Below are 20,330 nucleotides of genomic sequence, written 5' to 3' on the forward strand. Positions count from 1 at the left end.
GGTTGCAGACTTCAGGCAAAGGATTGTTGACCAAATACTACAGAACAGAAGTGCTTAATTTGGACATTATATGAATCTGTCCCATTACTTTTGGTGCCCTGAAATAGGGGGACTATGTAAAAAAGTGTTGCCATTTCTAAATGGTGAAACCATTATGTACACAAATACCATCAAATAAAAGCTGATCATCTATACTTTAACCTCATAGTAAATGTTTGATTTCAAATCCAAACTTTTGGAGTATAGAGCCAAAAGGAGAACATATGCTTCACTGTCCCATTAAGCAGGGCACTGTATGCAGTAACTGATTTCTGCTGGATGGAAAAATTGCTCTTGCCCTGCTTCAACAATGTGTTTACTTTCCTGCTGTTGCATAACAAATTTCATAAGGTTTCATTTATAAAAAACAATCACATCCAGTCTGTAGGATGAAATTATTTATGTTCCTACATTTGAAAGTCTGTGTGTGTGTGTGTCTTTGTTTTATTACTATGTGGTTAACGGATATTGATTGTTATTGTTGTTGTTGTTCCTCATCATGCAACACAATATCTCTCGCTGATGACTTTTCACACACACACACACACACACACACACACACAAATCGTTGAACACAGTCCCGCTGGTGACTTCTCATTCGTTACGACCGGCATAAAACTCATTTGGAGATCACTTTGACCTTTGCCACTCTGTGTTTATTTGCATACGTGTGTGTGTGTGTGTGTGTGTGTGTGTGTATGTATGTGTGTGTCTGCATGTGTTGGTATTTACTTTCCTGCATGTGTTTGTTTGTGTTTGTGTGTTTATTTGCAATTTGCACACGTGTTGTCCATGCAAGTGTACTCGGATCATACTGGAACCAATGTATGTGAAACTATATGGAGATCATAGTATCATGCATATCAAATCAAAGTATAGTAGGTAAGAGATTACAATGTACGTGATTTCAATTTCAATCTGATGAAAACCATTGAGTCCACTAATAGCAAAATGTCCTTGAGTGTGAAATGGTGTTTGTGTGTGTGTACAGTAGGTGTGGGTGTGCATGTTGAGGGGTGGTGGGGGGGTCCTCACTCTGCTACTTCTTTACCCTATTTTTGGCAGAATTTGCAATATCAACAGCCTAAGGAAATTTGAGGCAGTCTACCTCAGGCTACCAATAATGTGGGCCTAATAGAGCAAAACCGCTTATAATCATGCAAAATCTCAGATTGTCAGGTGATCTAACACAATTGTGTATCGTTACTCCATATAACATCCAGCCTATCTGCTGAACATGGCTATCATGTCACGCCCTCCACTTCCACCTTGTCTGTGCCAGTTCCTCCCTCTCTCCTGTCTGTCTTTGTCTGTCTGTTTGTGTTGTGTGTGGGCGTGGCCAGGCTCTGGTTCCCTGTCACGCATCAGCTCCACCTGCTCGTTATGCTCACCTGTTGGTCATCTGCTCATCACTTTGCTGTATTTAAACCTCGGCTTCTCATCCACTCTTCGCCAGATCGTTGTTTGTTGTTTCCAAGTTAGTCAGCCTGTCAGCCTGTCAGCCTGCCTGCCCGCACTACCCACCTGCCCAGCCTGCCTGCCTGCCCTACCCCATTTGCCATTCCACCCTGCTTTTCCCGTTCCCTGCTATTCCCTCATTAAATAGCCTATTATTTTATATTGGTGTCCTGACTCTGTGTTCTGCGCCTGGGTTCATTAGATCTGACCTTAACATTTCACTGTTTGAGTTTTCATTTGGGCTGTTTCTGGTTATCTGGTTGGTCTATTACAAATTGTTTTTATAGTTTGCTGAATACAGTCAGTGTATTAACCTGCTTTTTTGTCATTTCTATAATGAAAAAGCTATTCACCACTCGAATCATTAAGTTCCAAATGGTCAAAAACATCTTCTTATATTAATTTGGTACATTGTAGCTAATTTTGAAAAAACAGACTGTGATATATTACTGTCTGATATCAGCAAACTTCTTATCAGCAAATATGAAATAAGTTAGTAGGCGATGGTGGTTATCTGGTAAACAAATAGTGTGGGAGTGTGTACGGCAACGGCACGTTATTTATTTTTTACGTGCCCGTAATGTACCTAAGGTGTACATTGGCGTACATTGACAAAACAAAGCGAGAACTGAAAGTGTGAGTATCGCAGCACCATCAGATGTAAAGATATTACGTATCCAGTTGCCGCACACTTTTTAGAGGCCAATCATCCTATCTTGTTCCTGCGAAATATAGGGATTGAGAAAGATAATCTCTCCAGACGAAGGGATGTTTGCTATTGAGACAAAAGGCAGCGTGGACATTTGACGTCAAAACGCTTGTTCCTCTCGGCATCAATGTTGACTTTGATTTGAAGCAGTTTATTTGAATTTGCAAAAAATATGAAAAAACGGGTTTCATTGAAGTGTTTTATTATCTATGGAATATTAGTGTGATGATCATATAATATCTTTTTTTTAATTGAACTGTTGTATTGATGATTGAGAAATGAGATGATAATTTTTTGTATTGATGATTTAAAAATGCTACTATTTCTTTAAATAACTGAGGGCCATCAGAGATCATGGATTGCACCTGCTTGTTGGCCATGTTTTCAATGTGATTGAACCTCAGTGTGTTTTGATTGAAATACTGAAGAAGACAGCTTGCTGCCGAAACGATGGTTAAAAAAATAATTAGCGTCGGAGCAAGAGTGTGTGGCTCTCTTTCTTTCTTTTAAGTTTCACCCGCCAGTCTGCACCTCACCAAACTATGATGTGCGTTTTCTTGTTTTTTTGGAGGGTGAGGCAAAAACATAATTCCCCTAACCGTAACACTACAACTACATTCCCCAGCATTCTTGTCGCCGATACAGCCTTTCCCCGACCTGAACACCATACCAAAGGTTACCAGACCAGGCCAAGCGGGGCCAGAATAACAAAGGAAAGGACCTCTAAAGACCAGGAGATGGCGCCAAAGGACACGAGCGACGCTCCGACTGCCAATAGACGTAAGACAAGGTCCCCTCTACAGCGCAGCAAAATTACGTCACCACCCAGGGAGATGACCCCTCCGGGAGGCCTAATACTGGAATCAGAGCCTGAGCCTGAATCTACCTACTATCGACCGAAACCCATTATCAAAAGGCGTAGCAGCGTGGCTACTCGGGCGACTCAAACCAAGCTGTGACTGGAGCTGACCAGATCCTACCAAACCTGATGAGGCATAGCGCGGCGGCGGATGTTCCTCTGTCAAATTCTATCTTCGACCTATTCCCTGCACCTGTGCAACAGGACGTTCGAATGTCAACCCTTACTCCATAAACGGGAGAGATGCTACTGAGCAGTCTACCAATGTCTGTGGAGATGCCCAACAGGGTCGACATCCTTGACCTCATCGATGAGATGTCCCTACCACAGCTGGAGATGCCAGTACTGGATGAGGTGATGGATCTGATTATCAACTCGAGACATGTATACAAGAATACAGATGATTGATTGTGTAAACTTACTCAGGGATGATTACTGATGTATGTTACTAAGTTACTAAAGTTTGTTTTTTAATGATTGATGAGAGTTTTATTACTGCATAAAAGGAAATGTTGTGTAAGGCCTACGGAGTGAAGTATGCGAAGCACATCCACAAAAAAGATGTACTACTGTATCTATAATCAAGTCATGAAATGATAAGAATGATTAAGAGTAACAATATGAAGCATAGATTGATTTACTGTTTTTGATTTGTTTGATTATTTTACTGTTTTATATTTTACTACTGTGAGTTGAGGGACAGAGCACTTCCTTAAAAGCGACGTGGCTTTAGCCACTTAGCTGAGTCATGTAGCTTAGCAACCAGTTTCCTGTGGGGCCTGCAGAGAATTCTGCAGAAGAGTTCTGCAGAGAGTACTCAAGTGGAACCCGGACAAGTCCAAGGGAGAACCTCGCATGGAGAGTACCTAGAATCCCAGTGCTAAACTGGAAACCACCACCGAGGAGTTGGGTCGGAATACAGTATATAAGGAGCTCTCCGGAGCGTTACATTGGTCATTCCCCGCTGTGGAGCACTACAACCTGACGACGAGGGAGCATGTTGAGACTTGCAGCAGGGAACGTGTTGATACCTGAGACCGGGTTAGTACTGAGACTCTTAGAGTCCAGCCCGCGAGGTTGTCCAGTGCCGGAGCTCACTCTGATTAATTCCTGACGCAAGGTCTCGCAGCCTGGTTGCTGTTAGGGAAGGAGCACCCCGACCATACTCTGAAATCTCAGCCACTGTTCCTTTCTCAGCACTAGGCATTGCCCTTAGTTGTTTGAGGCTGTGGTTGTGACTAAGACATTTTTTACACTTTTTTATTTTTATGCTCGGGGAAGAAATCCTTTCTTCACTTGGAAGGGGAAGCGAGAGTCGTGTCTCTCGGCCGAGGGCACGTTTGCCAGCCCCTTGACACTGCCGTGTCTGATAGAGGAGCTGGTTCCGTTCGACGGGACGCCACTGGGTCCTCTCCAAATTCATATTCAAGTAAGAGCAGACAGAGTAGGGAAAGTGGTAGGATTTTATTATTTTCTACTTTTTAAATTTTTAACAACTTTTAACATTTTTATATTACTGTCTGTTATCCATTATGACATTTGTGCTATGATGTAATGCTTTAAGCCTAAATAAAGATCTAACCTGAAATTAAAGCAACAGTTTTTCTAAAATTAATTAAGTACTGTTTTAGTCACCTAAGATTTTATACCCTCCTTGCTACATAATATATTAGACTTATAGCGCATTATAGGATCTGAATGGTTATTCTAGCCCCAGAGATATCTACCCTCTGGTAGAATATCTATTATCTCCTTTGGGTAAAAGTATACTTACGATAAATAACTTATCTGTGACCACAACAACTTGCACTCGTTAAGATTAGCGCTGTTGTTAACTATAGGGGCTTTTTATGTTATGCAAGTCTTTGGTGGGCTATTTATGTTTGCATAGTGTGGAAAGAGGAAGCAGGGGAGACTATAGAACGGAGACAGTTAACAGCGGAGTGAATCTAATCGACACTAGCCTAAAATATCACTATTAGCATCCTGTTAGGTAGGTGACCTTCAGACTAAGAGTTTTTTATCCCTTAGAGGAAGGCTAGAAACCGAGGCCTTGTACGGGGTCTTTTTCACCGGGAGACATTCTTTAATGGATGTATGTGTCAAAATAGTGAATGATCCTGTAAACATGCCAGAAAATATGTCCCATTTCTCTATTCATAGAAAAGGTCTCATCTCTCTCAGTCTCTCTGTGTCCTTGATTGTACTGAAACAACCAACCTAGATAGACAGAATTATTAGAGAGAGAGAGGGAGAGAGAATGAACTTGAAAGTACTACACAGTATACAGTATCTGTTTGAACAATAGCCCAGTGTATAGTACAGGGCTCAATAGAGCTGGTGATGGAGCAAAATATATTACAGATATACCCATTTTAGATCCCAGTGCTTCATCTGGTGTGACTGCACCTCTAGTGGAGAGGGGGTGGAATAGCAGGATTGACTCCAAGCATGCTGTATTAATTTGCTTTTCCAATACCATGACAGTTATAAGACTGATTTCCCCTTCGTGATGTGTGTGTGTAACAACATTATCTGTTCTATTATATTCCAATACTATATTCTATTCGATTCTTCTCTAGACTAGTCTTGTCTAGTCTAGTCTGGTCCAGTCCGGTCCAGTCCTGTCTACTTTCACAGACACATTATACCCATTTATATACAGTATCATGCTAATCACCCGTTAGGTCATTCTAATAATAACCCTGTGTCTTTTTGTGAGGCCTGAGAACCAGAGGACAGTGAGAAGAGCATTGGTGACGATACACCCTGGGTGGAGAGGTCTCATGAAACTCCACCACAGTTGTTCTGTTTTACTGTGGTAGACTCTGATGACCATGGGGGGTTGTATCACACTGTTCCCACCAGGACTGACCTCAAGGCACAGTGGTGGAGGTAGTTTAACCTGACGAATCAGCAGGACACAGCTAATTAGAAACAGGATGATGATCAAGCCTTATTGATATCAGCTACAAGGCCGTCTACTGAGAGGGAGGAGAGGAGAAGAGAGGAGAGGATAGAAGAAAAGAGGAGTAGGGATGAGAGGAGAGTGGAGGGCAGTAACAGGGACGAGAGACTAGGATGCAGACACACACTGAGAAAGACACACTTTAGACGTAAGATGCCCCCCTCTTTCTCTCTCTGTCATTTTCTTTAAATCAAAAAACTTACACACACATATGCACACACACATACACTAATCCACACATTACTTTGAAAGTCTGTATTTAGACAGTAATGTGTATCTTCCACAGTATAAGCCAGAACATACTATCTAAGAACTGCTCAGGGAAAATCGTGTCTTGCAGTGACAGCACTTTTCCAACACAATACAAGTAGGCTAAAGATGCCAAAACCCAAGCCAGCACAAAATTGTCTTCATTTCAAATCAGGGGGGAAAAGATGAGAAAAACTTATTTTTGAGGAAGTAGGGGTGCTCTTTGCAATCTTGCACTAAATTAATATTTTGGATGGTGGTCTGAGCTAATTAGATTTAGTATGTTTTTCTGTTCCCTAAAATACTTTTTTCTACCCTTGAAAAAACTGCTTTGCTTCCCCTGCCAGAGACATAAATAACAATAAATGAATTAGTGCTTGAGATTGTTGGCCACACACACACAAATTAACATGTTTCTGAGAAGACATTATCTGTGTTATCCATAGAGTGTCTGCCTCTGGTTTTGCAATCTGTGACTCAGCACATAACCCCACAGACCCTTTTCCACTCTATATAACCCCAAGTACAATCACACACTACACATGTGGCAGGAAAGGCCCCTGACACACGACTTCCTGTGTGTGTGTGTGTGTGTGTGTGTGAGAGAGAGAGAAACACTCCCACATACTCACAAAGACTCCCAGGGGTGTGTGTGTGTTTAATAAATCAATTGTTTGTATTACTGATTAATTACAACTATTATTACTGTTCAAAAGTTCACACTAATTACAAAGAACTCTCAAAGTTACATTTAATTTTCCAAACCGATACTGTATTGACTCAACTGTCATAATTAGGTTGGCTTTTTACAAGGGCATAGCTTGTTCTTCCAAATATAGTAATCAATACCTTAATCTTGTGTTGCTCGTTTACCTCAAATATGAACACTGCTTCAAATCAACTGTCCAACACGATATAATTGCAAAAATCCCTTATATTACATATAGGCAATGTCCTATTTTGTTAAAATAGAAGAAGCCTTTTGAATCCATGTCTATATAAAAAAAACTGTAAATAATTGAGTCTATCACACAACAAAATGTGTAAAAAGTGAAGGGGTCCGAATACTTTCCGAAGCCACTGTAAGTCCCTCCCTTAGCTCACTCCTTAATATAACAATAGCAAATTGCACTCTGAACACACCGAATAGGCTACTCCTAAAGCTCACAGGTCCAAGCTGCTTAGCCTAAAAAATATTTGAAATGCATGAGTTAACACAACCATTTCATTATTTTTGAGATGTAAAATGGAAGTGATTACAGTTCTCAACATTTCGCAACATTTTGGCTCCAGTAAAAGGAATGTTTGCAAGTCAGTCTTCTATGCAGGAACAGTATTTGTTAAATGAAGAACTTTACTGTTCTAGGGGAGGAGTGGGCCTGGATTGTACTCAGCATTTGAATTCCAACTCTTGCCATAGGGCAAGACTGTCTAGTAGCTAGACACTTTTATTTGTTAATGGGAAATGATTTGAGCTTGTTGTAAGCGGAGCTCAAGCAAGAACAAACACAGGAGCTGCAGCAATGCCATACATATCAAGAACTGTCCAAGGTTACAGCGATGCATTCATTTGTAGCCAACTATGATACAACGGACAGGGGAGAAAAAGAACAGTCACATACAGACAGTAGGCAACTACAAATGTCTCATTGGATATAGGCAGTAAAATAGTGGTAATATAATTTGTTTACAGATTAACAATTTTGAGTTGTATATAATAGGCTATAGCCTACAGAACATTATAAATAATAGCATGCCAAAATGATAGCATACTTCCACTGATCACAGTAGATGAGAAGGGCTGACCTGCTTTACTCTCCCATGCTGTCCTTCAATCTAGTCTCACCTCCTGATCTCATTATCCCTTGACACCCTTCTCAGATTTATTCTTGTCATTGCACATGGCATATAAACATTTTTTTTATTCATGAAACCTCTCATTTCAATCATGTGAAATACATTCAACGTCATGTAGCGGTGCCAGAGCGGAGAATGTATGACACAAACTGCGTGCTTTGCATTGTGAGAGTGCTGCGTCCATATAGCCTACTGCTAAAATGGCTAAACAACTGTCCCACAGATCAGTAACTGGAGAGTAGTGAAGATGTTTTAAAAGTTACGAGGAGGGAGCAAAGTTTGGAGAAAACAGATGACCAGGGCATAGGAAAGCAGGATATAGTGAACAGAAAAGAGAAGCGGATGTAAATTTAACCAGTTGTGAACATTCCAAGTGGACAGGACAAAGAAACTGAGAGCAGATTATGGAAACCAGATACACTTATTCTGTGAGAAAAACAGGATAAGGGAGAGAGGGAGTGAAGATTTATTAAAACCCTAATAAACACTGCGATTGGTAGGTGAAGATAAGGTCAACCGTGCCAGGTACCAGAATCACAGTAATAAACACAATGAGCTCATCACAAATATGAAGTAACGCGAGAACTCTCTTTAGAAATGGGAGGGGAAACCAGGCCGTGACGAGATGTAGGAGACGAATGATATTGGTGGATATAAGTGATTTGCATATGAGGGAGGTAACCTATATTTGAAAGTATAAAATGGCGGACTGAAATGATAACAGTAACTTCTTTGCAAACTTGTTCACTTTTATTACTTGTGAATAAATGTCTCTGGATAAACCATCAACTCTGGTTATTGGCATTTTTTATTTCAAAGTATTTTTAACGTGGTATTGCACCACAAATGTATCAGAGACTACCATCCGCAGAATATGTCACCAGCTAAACTACAGACGATTCACTGCAAGGTGCAAACCACTAGTTATCCTCAAAAAGGATGGTCAGGATACAATTTGCTAAAAAGTACCTACAAATGTATTGTGGACAGATAATATTAATGTTATCATGTACCAGATTGATTGCAAGAGGACAGTTAAATCTGCCCAAGATTTACAGAATATTACTTCATCTGTGAAACATGGTGCATGTGGTGTTAGGTTTGGGCATGTATAGCTGCCACTAGAACTTGCTAGTCTTAGGCTAATCCTTAAATTCATCCAGGCTGCCATTATTTGTTAATTCAGGATGATTTTTTTTTACAGTAATACAAATTAAATTACAATATACTGTAGCGCCGGCGAGGGGCGGGGCTATTGTTGTTCTATTGTTTAGGCTACTGCTATTGGCTGCTGATGTGTTCCCATCATGCCTTGCAGTGTGCAACCGTAGGCGCGAGTGTTGTTGGTTTTAGTGGCCCAATGTTAGTTTTGTTGGTTAAGTTAAGTCTTTTGTGTACTGTTGTATAAATTACAATAAACTCACTAAAAGCTATTAAGTCTCTGCTTCTCACGATCGCCACAATACAATTAATCTCAGCTCACAAATTGAACAAGTTCAGACATAGATATGAGCTACTGTTTCACAACAAGCCCATCCATTAGAATTAGAATGTCCTCCAGTGGTTGTGTTGCCGAGGTGAAACGGCTGAAATAAATTGTGTGGAGAACGCCAGTTGACTGTCATGGCACCTCCGCGATACGGTCGCTCAAGCATGAACCTTTTAACTAATGATAACATTGCTACCATTGTGTGTTCATATGTGTGTTTGTTTGTGTGTGGCTTTCTCCCAGGGTAAGGTACTGTATGTGTGTTTTGCAGGTCCATTGGCAGCATTGGGATGCTGACTGAGAGTTAATAGAGCTATCAGCCATTTCCCCTGGGCAACAGAGACAGTGTAATTGCACCACAGAGACCGGACTGACCTGCTTCAACCTCTCAACATCTCTCATCCCACATCTCCCTCCACACACACACACTGCACGGTATACCGGTACCAAAACAATATGAATCTTATGACGCTAACATTATGGCAAAATGTAGTACAGTTTCATATGATAATACTGTAATTGTTTGTCATACTGGTCTAAAAAAGCCTCTGGTGCATATTAAAACATGTTTAAAAATGCAGAGGATGACAATGAAAGAGTGCTTTTACAGTTGAGCAGCGAGAACGTGCATTTAACTTCATGTGACGTTATTGGTAATTGAAAGTACACCTTTAAGAGAGCAGGGAATTCTGGGATGACAGAGCCATATCATCAATGAGTAGAGCAAGTCTTCCTGTAGCGGACTAGCCTGTGCAAACTATCAAAGGAAGCCGCACTCAAATTGGTGCTTATTTTCCGCTTCTCTGCTGTCTTTTGAAAAGCAGAGAGCGTGGGGCTGTGCTGTGCGCTCTCTGTGAGCAGCAGACAGGAATGCTCCAACTCCATTATGAAATGCATAGCAACCCGCTGCTGACGTTAATCTTGAAATGATGTGGTTGGACACTGATTTTATGTCGTATCCACAAGTCAAAGCATTTGTGTGACATGAGATACATTTGAGAGAAAGACAGGGAGAGAGAGGGAGGGAGAGGGAATGTATGTGTGAGAGAGAGGGAGGGAAAGTGAATGTGTGTGTGTGAGTGAGAAAGAGGAATTTGTGTGAGAAACAAGAGAAGAGGAGACAATTATATGTCTGTATACTGTATGTATCATGTGAAAAGTGTAATAAGGCCTCTCTCATTTGTGTTATTTCAGAGAACACTCCATCCATCCCTTTTATCTCAGAACTGTCCACATTCAGTTGTAGAGACAGCATCATTTGGGTAAGTGAGCAGGTAACAAAAAGTATGTCGTAATTTACTTTAGTATCGTGATACTTGGCCTGGTATCATTTTGTGGGTAAAATGTTGGTACCATGACAACACTAACACACTACACCCTCATCCTCCTTCAATCCAACCCTCACTTCTCGACCCACATCCCCACTCTCAGTCTTACTTTGAGGAGAAAAAAATTGCTAAAAAGAAAGAGAATACCAGGTAACTATCTTTCTCCCCCAATCGATCTGAGCCCTAATAATTAACTGTTTGTGTGTGTGTGTGTGTGTGTGTGTGTGTGTTTGGTCTCAGAGGATTGAGGCGTGTGCAGAAACAGCTTTAATAATCCTGCATAATGTCTTGTGTGTGTGAGTGTGTGTGTAACAGTGAGAGGTGATAGGAACAACCTACCATATCCTCAATTAAATGCCTCAGGTTCAGCTGGGTACCTCAGACCTCTATTGTGTCAGTAAAGCAGCAAAAACAAGCATGGATCAACATACGTTAACGAAAGATAATTTCTTATTGTGGTTACTGTATTGACAATACACTGAATACGAGTTTGAGTGAATGAGCAACACTAGAGGGTGCTGCACATTCCTCTCAGGTACAGGTGCAGCAAGGTTGTATCAATGTTAACGGTGGTGTCTGTGTGTGTGTGTGTGACCTCCGTATAGAGGTTCTGTTAAGACTCTATATTGGAGCACAGTTAGGGTTTGTGAAAGTCGGAGGTTGACTGTGTTGGCTTTGAATCACTCCAGGTTTACCCTGTCCTGGGGCTGCACACTTTGACTGCCCTGAAATCTCATGGTTCAGTGTACCTTACACAAGGCAGTACACACACACACACACACACACACACTTCACTGTCATGTCCACACACCCCTGCAGCTAGTGTTACATGTTGTTATTTCTCTTAATCATAGAGGCAGTAACACCGATTACCAGCTTCCTTTTATATAGAATAAGCCTATTTAATGAAATAATTATTAATCTGTGATGAATTCTTCATGTGTGGTTATTGAATGGAATGTGATGTTTCTCATGGGTAGAATAAAAAAAATGTGGGGGGCAAAAGAAAGAAAGAAAATGAGCAGATGCATAACACAAATAAACGTCATCCCTTCACCATCTCTGACCCCTTGACCTCGAAGCAGCAACAAAAAAAAGAGAGCCGTGAACAAGAAATATGTCACCTCCCATTTCCCAAGATGTCAAATGGAACTGTAGTGACTCCTCCCTACACTCTAGATGAGACCAGATGAATCATTATTACACTATGACTACAATGACCTTCTTTTGACGTGATGACATGGACGGCACAGAAGAGAAATAATTGGAACCATAACTAAAGCTTTTTCTTCTAAATATTTGTACATGTCATGCTTCTGTTACCTCCAATATCAACCCCTTTAGGATGTGAAATGATTCACGTCATCATTAGAGATTATTGGCATTTAATATCCAGCAGAAAAGACAGCCCTTTTGATATTCTATGTCTCTAATCCTTTTCTGTGCATGTGTAGAGGAGAAACTGTGAGGTGTGAGAAAGGAAACAAGGGTTCTTGTTAACTCTGTACATGTCTTGTGATCATGTGTGTGTGTCTCTCTCTCTCTCTCTCTCTCTGTCTGTCTGTTCTCTGCAGTGGACTGTGCTGTGTCAGGTTCTCTGCAACAACTACACACACACACACACACACACAATCCCCTCCCCCCAACAAACCCCCACACACCCATGGTTGTGTGTGCTGTGTCAGGTTCTCTGTGCGACAGGCGGACAGACAGGCCAATTACCCCGTGGTGACACTTTCAGCCAGATCCTCCAGGCGAGAGGTCAAAGGGTGGCAGGCGAGCCCAGACTCGGAGCACCCCGAGGGGGATTGAGAGCTGCTCTCTGCCCTCCGTCACGGATGAACCCACCCTGGAGCAGCAGGGTCAGACACCAGCCCTCTTAATCTGCTTTAGCGCCAGCCTAGGGCGTGTGACGACAACAAACACACACACACACACACACACACAGGGGCAACACACATGCACTTTAACACAGTCAGTCACATTCTATCGTTCTCTCTCTCTTTTTTTCTGTCTGTCTCTCTCTCACACACACACACACACACACTCAGACACACACACACACACACACTCACACGTGAGCAGAATACCAAATAAGTATTTTTTCTTCTTTTCTTTGCCATTGCTTTGTGTCCTTCACATCCTCTTCTTGTCCTTCCCCTTCCTTTGCCATATGAGAGAGAGAGAGAGAGAGAGAGAGAGAGTGAGGTAGGGAGAAGGGCAGGGGGAGGATGACATTTCTGCATATGAGTACATGTTAGTACTGTACTGTGTATGGATGTGTGTGTGTGTGTGTATTTCGATTTTAACTCTATTTTTGAAAATATTGCTTGTGGCCTTGAGCCCCTCAAAGGAGAGAAAAGTCTGGGGTTTTTGATTCAATTTTTAAAATAGAAGTAACTTTCCTCACGGACGTTCACCACAAAGCTAATCCCCGAAACTGTAACTAACTGTACAGTAGGTAGGGTTTTAATAGGTACAGGCCGACATTTCAGCGGGGTATGTCTAAGTCCGTCGCTGCAGAACTTTCACGGTGTGAAGTGCTGCCGAAAGCCACCACATGGTGGTAACGAACTGTGAAGGAAGGGATATGCTTCTTGGACATGCAAGCATCCATGTTTGTTTACATTTGTCAGTGTGCATTTCATAGCGCACACAAACAATAACCACCCTCGGATTCTTTTCTGGAAAGTGTTTTAGTCAATTATTTTGATCACTAATGAGCTCACACGTAATGTGATAAATTGTGAATTGTAATCGATACATCGCAAACGGAGGATGTTCTCACATGAGAAGATTTACCTTCATCAGGGTAACACCATGTTTTGAAGCTAATATACACTCACCGGCCACTTTATTAGGTACACCTGTTTAACTGCTCGTTAACGCAAATATCTAATGGTGTGGGGGTTGTTTTCTTGGCACACTTTGGGCCCCTTAGTACCAATTGAGCATCGTTTAAACGCCACAGCATACATGAGTATTGTTGTTGACCATATCCCTTCATGACCACAGTGTACCCATCTTCTGATGGCTACTTCCAGCAGGATAACGTGCCATGTCACAAAGCTCACATCATCTCAAACTGGTTTCTTGAACAGGACAATGAGTTCACTGTACTCCAATGGCCTCAACAGTCACCAGATCTCAATCCAATAGAGGACCTTTGGAATGTGGTGGAACGGGAGATTTGCATCATGGATGTGCAGCCGACAAATCTGCAGCAATGATGCTATCATGTCAATATGGACCAAAATCTCTGAGGAACGTTTCCAGCACCTTGTTGAATCTATCCCACAAAGAATTATGGCAGTTCTGAAGGCAAAAAGGGTCCAACCCGGTACTAGCAAGGTGTACCTAATAAAGTGGCCGGTGAGTGTACAGTATCAAGGACAGGAAAAGATGTGAAGGGGCTACAGTGATGGGGGTGTTGCCTAAAATGTTGCGAGGGAGGTGAAGGGGGGGCTGTGTTCCATATCACATATTAAACAATTCTGGTACAACAATAACGTAGTGGTTAGTGTGAGTGAAAAGCATGAAATGATCGGATCTCAGGTTTATGACACAAGACCTATAAACAGCACTGATAAGCGTTGCATATACAGTATTTGTCAATATGTCAATTCCTACTCATCCAATCATGCGTTGCAATCTACAGTAGCAGGCGCCTACTGTATGTCACCACGCACCACATTGCATTTTAGCTATTTGTGCCGATTCTGCCACCCCACAGCGTGTTCACAAAGCAAAGTGTGTTTAACACTTTAACACTAACATTAACACTCACTCCCACTCTGCTCAAGTACTTGGGGGAAGGGACGTACTGTAGGAAGTATATTTTGTGAGAAAGAATAATACAACCATGCAGTATGGGTTAGCTGTAATCAGCTAATCACCCCCCAGTGCCAGTCCGTCCAGTGGCTGTAATAGAAATAACACCATGCTCACACACACACAAAAAAAATAAAACGTCCTCCATAATCTTGAACGGCACCAGCCTCAGGATATTAATATTCCATTCACCCATTCTCCTGTCAGAAGTAACCAGAATTGCTTGTTTAACATGTGATATGCAATACAGCCCGCCCTTCACCCCCTTGCAACATTTAAGGCTGTAGCCCCCTCACATACATTCGTCGGATATCCAATACAGGCAAAATTTAAAATAAAGTACTACTAAACTACTATATAAAAGCTAGACCAATGTTTTTAGTCTACCGAGGCTATGACAAAGGTAATGGCTTGCCTTATCAGATAGATTGGCAAAATCAAGTGTATTATAGCAGTTCATGAATTACAGAGATGAAGAGTGGAAATGGTTTAAATATCAGGTTATTTTAACAAGGACCAAGCAATGACACCAACTCTACTCTCATACCGTCATCAAGCATTCTCTGACAATTCTCTCTGTTTAGCACAGTCTGACATGTAAGAGTGTGTCGGCTTTAATAATGCAACAAATTTTCATGCGAGACAGGAGTAATGATTTTGGGTTTCAGTGGGATAATAATGCATTTATTTTGTCTAGCACTTTTTGGTGGATCGTTTGAAGGGGGAGAGTGTGCTGGATTATTTGTCACGCCTTTGTTTGTTAATCGGAAACGATCAAGAAATAAATGACCCTCCCCCAACAACCATACAGTATGTCACTATAAACATTCAACTCCTGGCTGGCTCAGGAACATCTCGCTCCATTGACACTGGATTTTAAGTTTTAGTCTGAATAGAAACGTGCCAAAAGTGAGATTTGTTGACACAGGTCTATTTGCTACAGTTGTCATAGAGAACTACCAGTCGGCTAAATCTTGATTTTCGTTAAAACATTGAACAAATAAAACAATGTAATCTTGTTTTGTTCACACATTATTTATCATTATGCCATTGCCTATTTCGGAGGAGCGCACCAGCATATAAAAGAAATCCCTGGTTTTGGACACGCTCTGCTGTATCCCCCTCTCTCTCCCGTCCCTCTTTTGCTTGATCGTGACTGTGTGAGCGTGTCCTCTCTCCCTCCCCCTCCCATTGTAACCACACCTCAACTGCTCTGTTTTGATTTTTAATCTGAAACATCAATCTCCAAGTCATTGGGTACGTTCGCTGCTGACGTGCGTTTCCTTGCGCAGCGCGGCTACCCTCTGTTTGACGCCAACGTGCAAGAAGAACTGGCGCTTCATGCCTTTATGCAAGCCCTCACGCCCGACCGACTGCGCCAGCACATCAAGCTACTCGCGCTACTCTCATTAGCTGAGGCCCTGGCAGAAGCAGAGCGAGCAGAGGCGGTGCTAGCGCCCCCCAAAGCACCACTCCATCAAACCCGCCAAGCCACAGTCAGCGCTGGAGAAGGAGGAGAAGAAGATGATGAGGGGGTGGTTCGCCAGGCTCAACCGGTGCAGGCCTGGCGCCGGCCCCGCCAGAATACATCTCCCACCAAGTCCTCCACCGTCTGCTACCGCTGTGGACAAGACGGCCACATAGCACGACACTGCCCAGCGCCAACACCACTCCAAGGCCCTCCCCAGCTGGTGGGAAACGGGGTGGGGGCAGCACAGTGAGGGAACTGCTGCCCCGGCACGCACCTGCCCCCCTTGAAGAAGACCAACTGCCACGAGTGGGGCGTCTGGGCCATGCTCAAGGTCTCTATGTTGACTGCGTGATAGAGGGACACCACTGCAGGGCGCTCATTGACACCGGGTCCACAATCTCCCTGCTCCGCCCTGGCGTTATCCCTGGCACTGAGCACACGCTGCCGCCGGGATGGACACCGACCCACACACAGCTACGCACTGTCACCGGTGAGCGGGCGGAGATGCATGGCAAAAGACGTCTGCGCGTGGCCACTGGAGACCGACAGGTGACTCACGAGTTCTGGTTGGCAGACATTCAAGACCCGTGCATCATAGGGTTGGATCTACTGATACACTGGGGCGCCCGAGTCGACGTTCCACACACAACGCTTCATGTTGGTCCGACGGCAGTGCCGCTGCAGCATTATGGTGGTGGGAGAGGAGTGTGCCGTCTGCGTCAACACCCCACACCAGTGCCCAAGAATGCCCTCATGCAGGGCCAATGCTCCCCAGCGACAAAAGCTGTGAACCCCACCACGCAGCACTCCACCCTGGCGACGACGAATGCTCCACCCTCAGTGCGATGCTCCGCCCCAGCCACGACCACCACGGCGGGCCCCAGCGCCAGTGCCACGCCCTCACCAGAGACAAGGCAGGCGGTGCAAGAGATGCTCCACCACAGCAGTGACGGCCTCAACGATGGCCAGCGGCGGCAGCTGAAGAGCCTCCTCGATGATTTCCCGGACATTTTCGCTGCCAGGGATGAGGAGTGCACCCGGACTGGGCTGGTGCAGCATGCTATCGACACCGGTGCTGCACAGCCCATCCGGCTCCGCCCTCATCGGCTGGCGCTGGCAAAAAGGCAGGCTGCCGAGCAGAAGGTCCGAGAGATGGCAGCAGCAGGGGTCATCGAGCCATCCAGTAGCCCCTGGGCTGCACCTGTAGTCTTGGTGAGAAAGAAAGACAACACGTGGCGGTTCTGTGTCGACTATCGGCAGCTCAATGCAGTCACCAGGAAGGACTCCTACCCCCCGCATTGACGATGCACTGGACTACATCACAGGGTCGCGCTGGTTCAGTTCATTGGACTTACGCAGCGGCTATTGGCAGGTGGAGCTGGCACCGGACGCCAAGCCCAAGACGGCTTTCACCATCGGCCAAGGGCTCTGGCAGTTCTGCGTGATGCCGTTCGGGTTGTGCAACGCTCCCGCCACATTTGAACGGCTGATGGAGAGGGTGCTGGCATCTATTCCCCGATCAAGGTGCGTGGTATACCTTGACGACCTGCTGGTCCACGCCTCTGACTTCGAGGGGGCACTGCTCCACCTGCGTGAAGTCCTCACTGCAGTGCGACGAGCCGGATTGAGACTGAACCCAAAGAAATGTGACCTGGTGCGCCGGGAAGTGAAGTTCCTGGGGCACGTGGTGGGGGCAGAAGGTGTGGCAACTGACCCCGGCAAGGTCAGCACGGTGAGAGACTGGCCAACACCGAGAGGGGTCGCTGAGCTGCGCAGCTTCCTGGGGCTCGCTTCCTACTACCGGCGGTTTGTCCAGGACTTTGCCACTATCGCCAGCCCACTACATCGCCTGACAGACAAGGGGCGCATGTTCAGGTGGGACAATGCCTGCGCGGATGCCTTCGTGAGGCTCCGGACCGCCCTGACCAAGGCGTCAGTCCTGGCGTACCCCGATCCAGCCCGGAGGTTCATCGTAGACACCGACGCCAGCAACGTGGGGGTGGGCGCGGTTCTGTCGCAGGAGGGAGAAGAGGGGGAACGCGCAGTTGCTTACTTCAGCCGCGCCCTGAGCCGTTCCGAGCGCAACTACTGCGTCACGCGTCGGGAACTCTTGGCTGTGGTGCAGGCGCTGCGCCACTTCCGCCCTTACCTGTATGGCTGCCGTTTCCTCCTGCGTACGGACCATGCCTCCCTCACATGGTTGCTGAACTTCCGAGAGCCTGAGGGACAGGTGGCGCGCTGGATCGAGGCCCTCCAGGATTTTGACTTTGAGATCCGGCACCGCGCAGGACGTCTCCACTCAAACGCTGATGCTCTGTCACGCCGCCCCTGCGCAGAGGTGGAGTGCCGCTACTGCAGCCGCCAAGAGGAACGAGACCAGGCACTCCCTACCGTGGCAGCAGTCCACCCCACCGACCCGACGGAGGACTGGCTGCCGTCCCTGACCACCGAGGAACTGCGAGAGGCTCAACGCGGCGACCCCTGTCTGGCTATGGTGGCAGAGTGGCTGGAGATAGGGAAACGGCCGGAGTGGCAAGAGGTGTCTGCTTTGGGAGCGGAGCCCAAGGCCTACCACTCCCAGTGGCCCGCATTGACTCAGTGCGACGGACTCCTCTACTGGGTGTGGAGGGCCCCAGGGCGGGGGACTGACCTCTGGCAACTGCTGGTGCCTCAGTCCCTGCGTCCCCAGGTCCTGCAGGCTGTCCACGGCATGGTGGGGGCAGGCCATTTTGGGGTGGCGAAGACCCTGCTACGACTGCGGCAGAGGTTTTACTGGGCGGGGTGCAGGCAGGACACTGAACTGTTCGTCCACTGCTGTGACGCCTGCACCGCCAAGAAAGGACCCACTGGACGTTCACACGCCCCTCTGCAGCAGTACGTGCTTGGAGCCCCCATGGAGCGCGTGGGAGTGGATATCCTGGGCCCCCTCCCTGTCACAGACTCGGGGAATCGCTACGTACTTGTGGCCATGGACTATTTCACCAAGTGGCCCGAGGCGTACGCGGTTCCCGATCAGAGCACAGCGACCACCGCAGACAGACTGGTGACTGAGATGTTCTGCCGGTTCGGGGCTCCTGAGGAGCTTCACAGTGACCAGGGGCGGAATTTTGAGTCTCAGGTGTTTCAGGTGTGCCAGCGAATGGGGGTTAAGAAGACCAGGACCACTCCACTGCACCCTCAGAGTGACGGGCTGGTGGAGCGGTTTAACCGCACTCTCGCCACCCAGCTGGCTATCCTGACCGCCAAACACCAGCGGGACTGGGACCGCCACTTGCCCCTGGTCCTGTGGGCATACCGGTCGGCAGTCCACGAGTCCACTGGGTGCACGCCAGCTGCCTTGATGTTTGGGCACGAACTGCGCACCCCTGTGGACTTGGTCTTTGGGGCCCCACCAAAACCGGAAGTGCTGGGTACCCCGGGGATGGAGTACCTGCAGGAGCTGCGGGAACGCCTGCGGGGGGCCCACGAATTTGCCAGGCGACACCAGGCTGATGCAGGGGGGCGCCAGAAGCGCGCATACGACACACGTTGCCGGGGACATGCCTTCACCCCTGGCGAGCGTGTCTGGGTCTTTTGCCCAGCCAGGAAGAAAGGAGTGTCGCCCAAACTGACATCCCAGTGGGAGGGGCCATGTGAGGTGCTGGAGCAGCTGTCTGAGGTGGTCTATCGGGTCAAACTGCGCACCCGAGGGCGCATTGTGGTGCTCCACCACGACCGACTGGCACCCTACCGCCCCCTGGCGATGGACGCTGCTGGGAACGCAGCAGAAGGACCAGCCCAGCAATCTGGTGCCCCTGGCACCTCCCCCTTGTCACCGGAAGCACCGACTGTGCCCACGATGGCACCAGGGTCCAGTCCAGCCACCCAGCGCAACCCGAGTCGCCGTTCACAACGGGCACCAGGTCATCTTAAGGATTATTATTGGGCGTAGGATGTGGCCGAGGACGGCTGTCATCCTAGGAGGGGGCAATGTAGCGCAGGCACTGCTTGAGGTGCTGGGTGACTGTGTGAATTCCCAGCATGCATTGCGCATGCAGAATGGACAGTTTGACTGTAAATATTTGGTGTACGT

This window comes from Argentina silus, assembly GCF_951799395.1.
Source record: "Argentina silus genome assembly, chromosome: X".
NCBI lineage: Eukaryota > Metazoa > Chordata > Actinopteri > Argentiniformes > Argentinidae > Argentina > Argentina silus.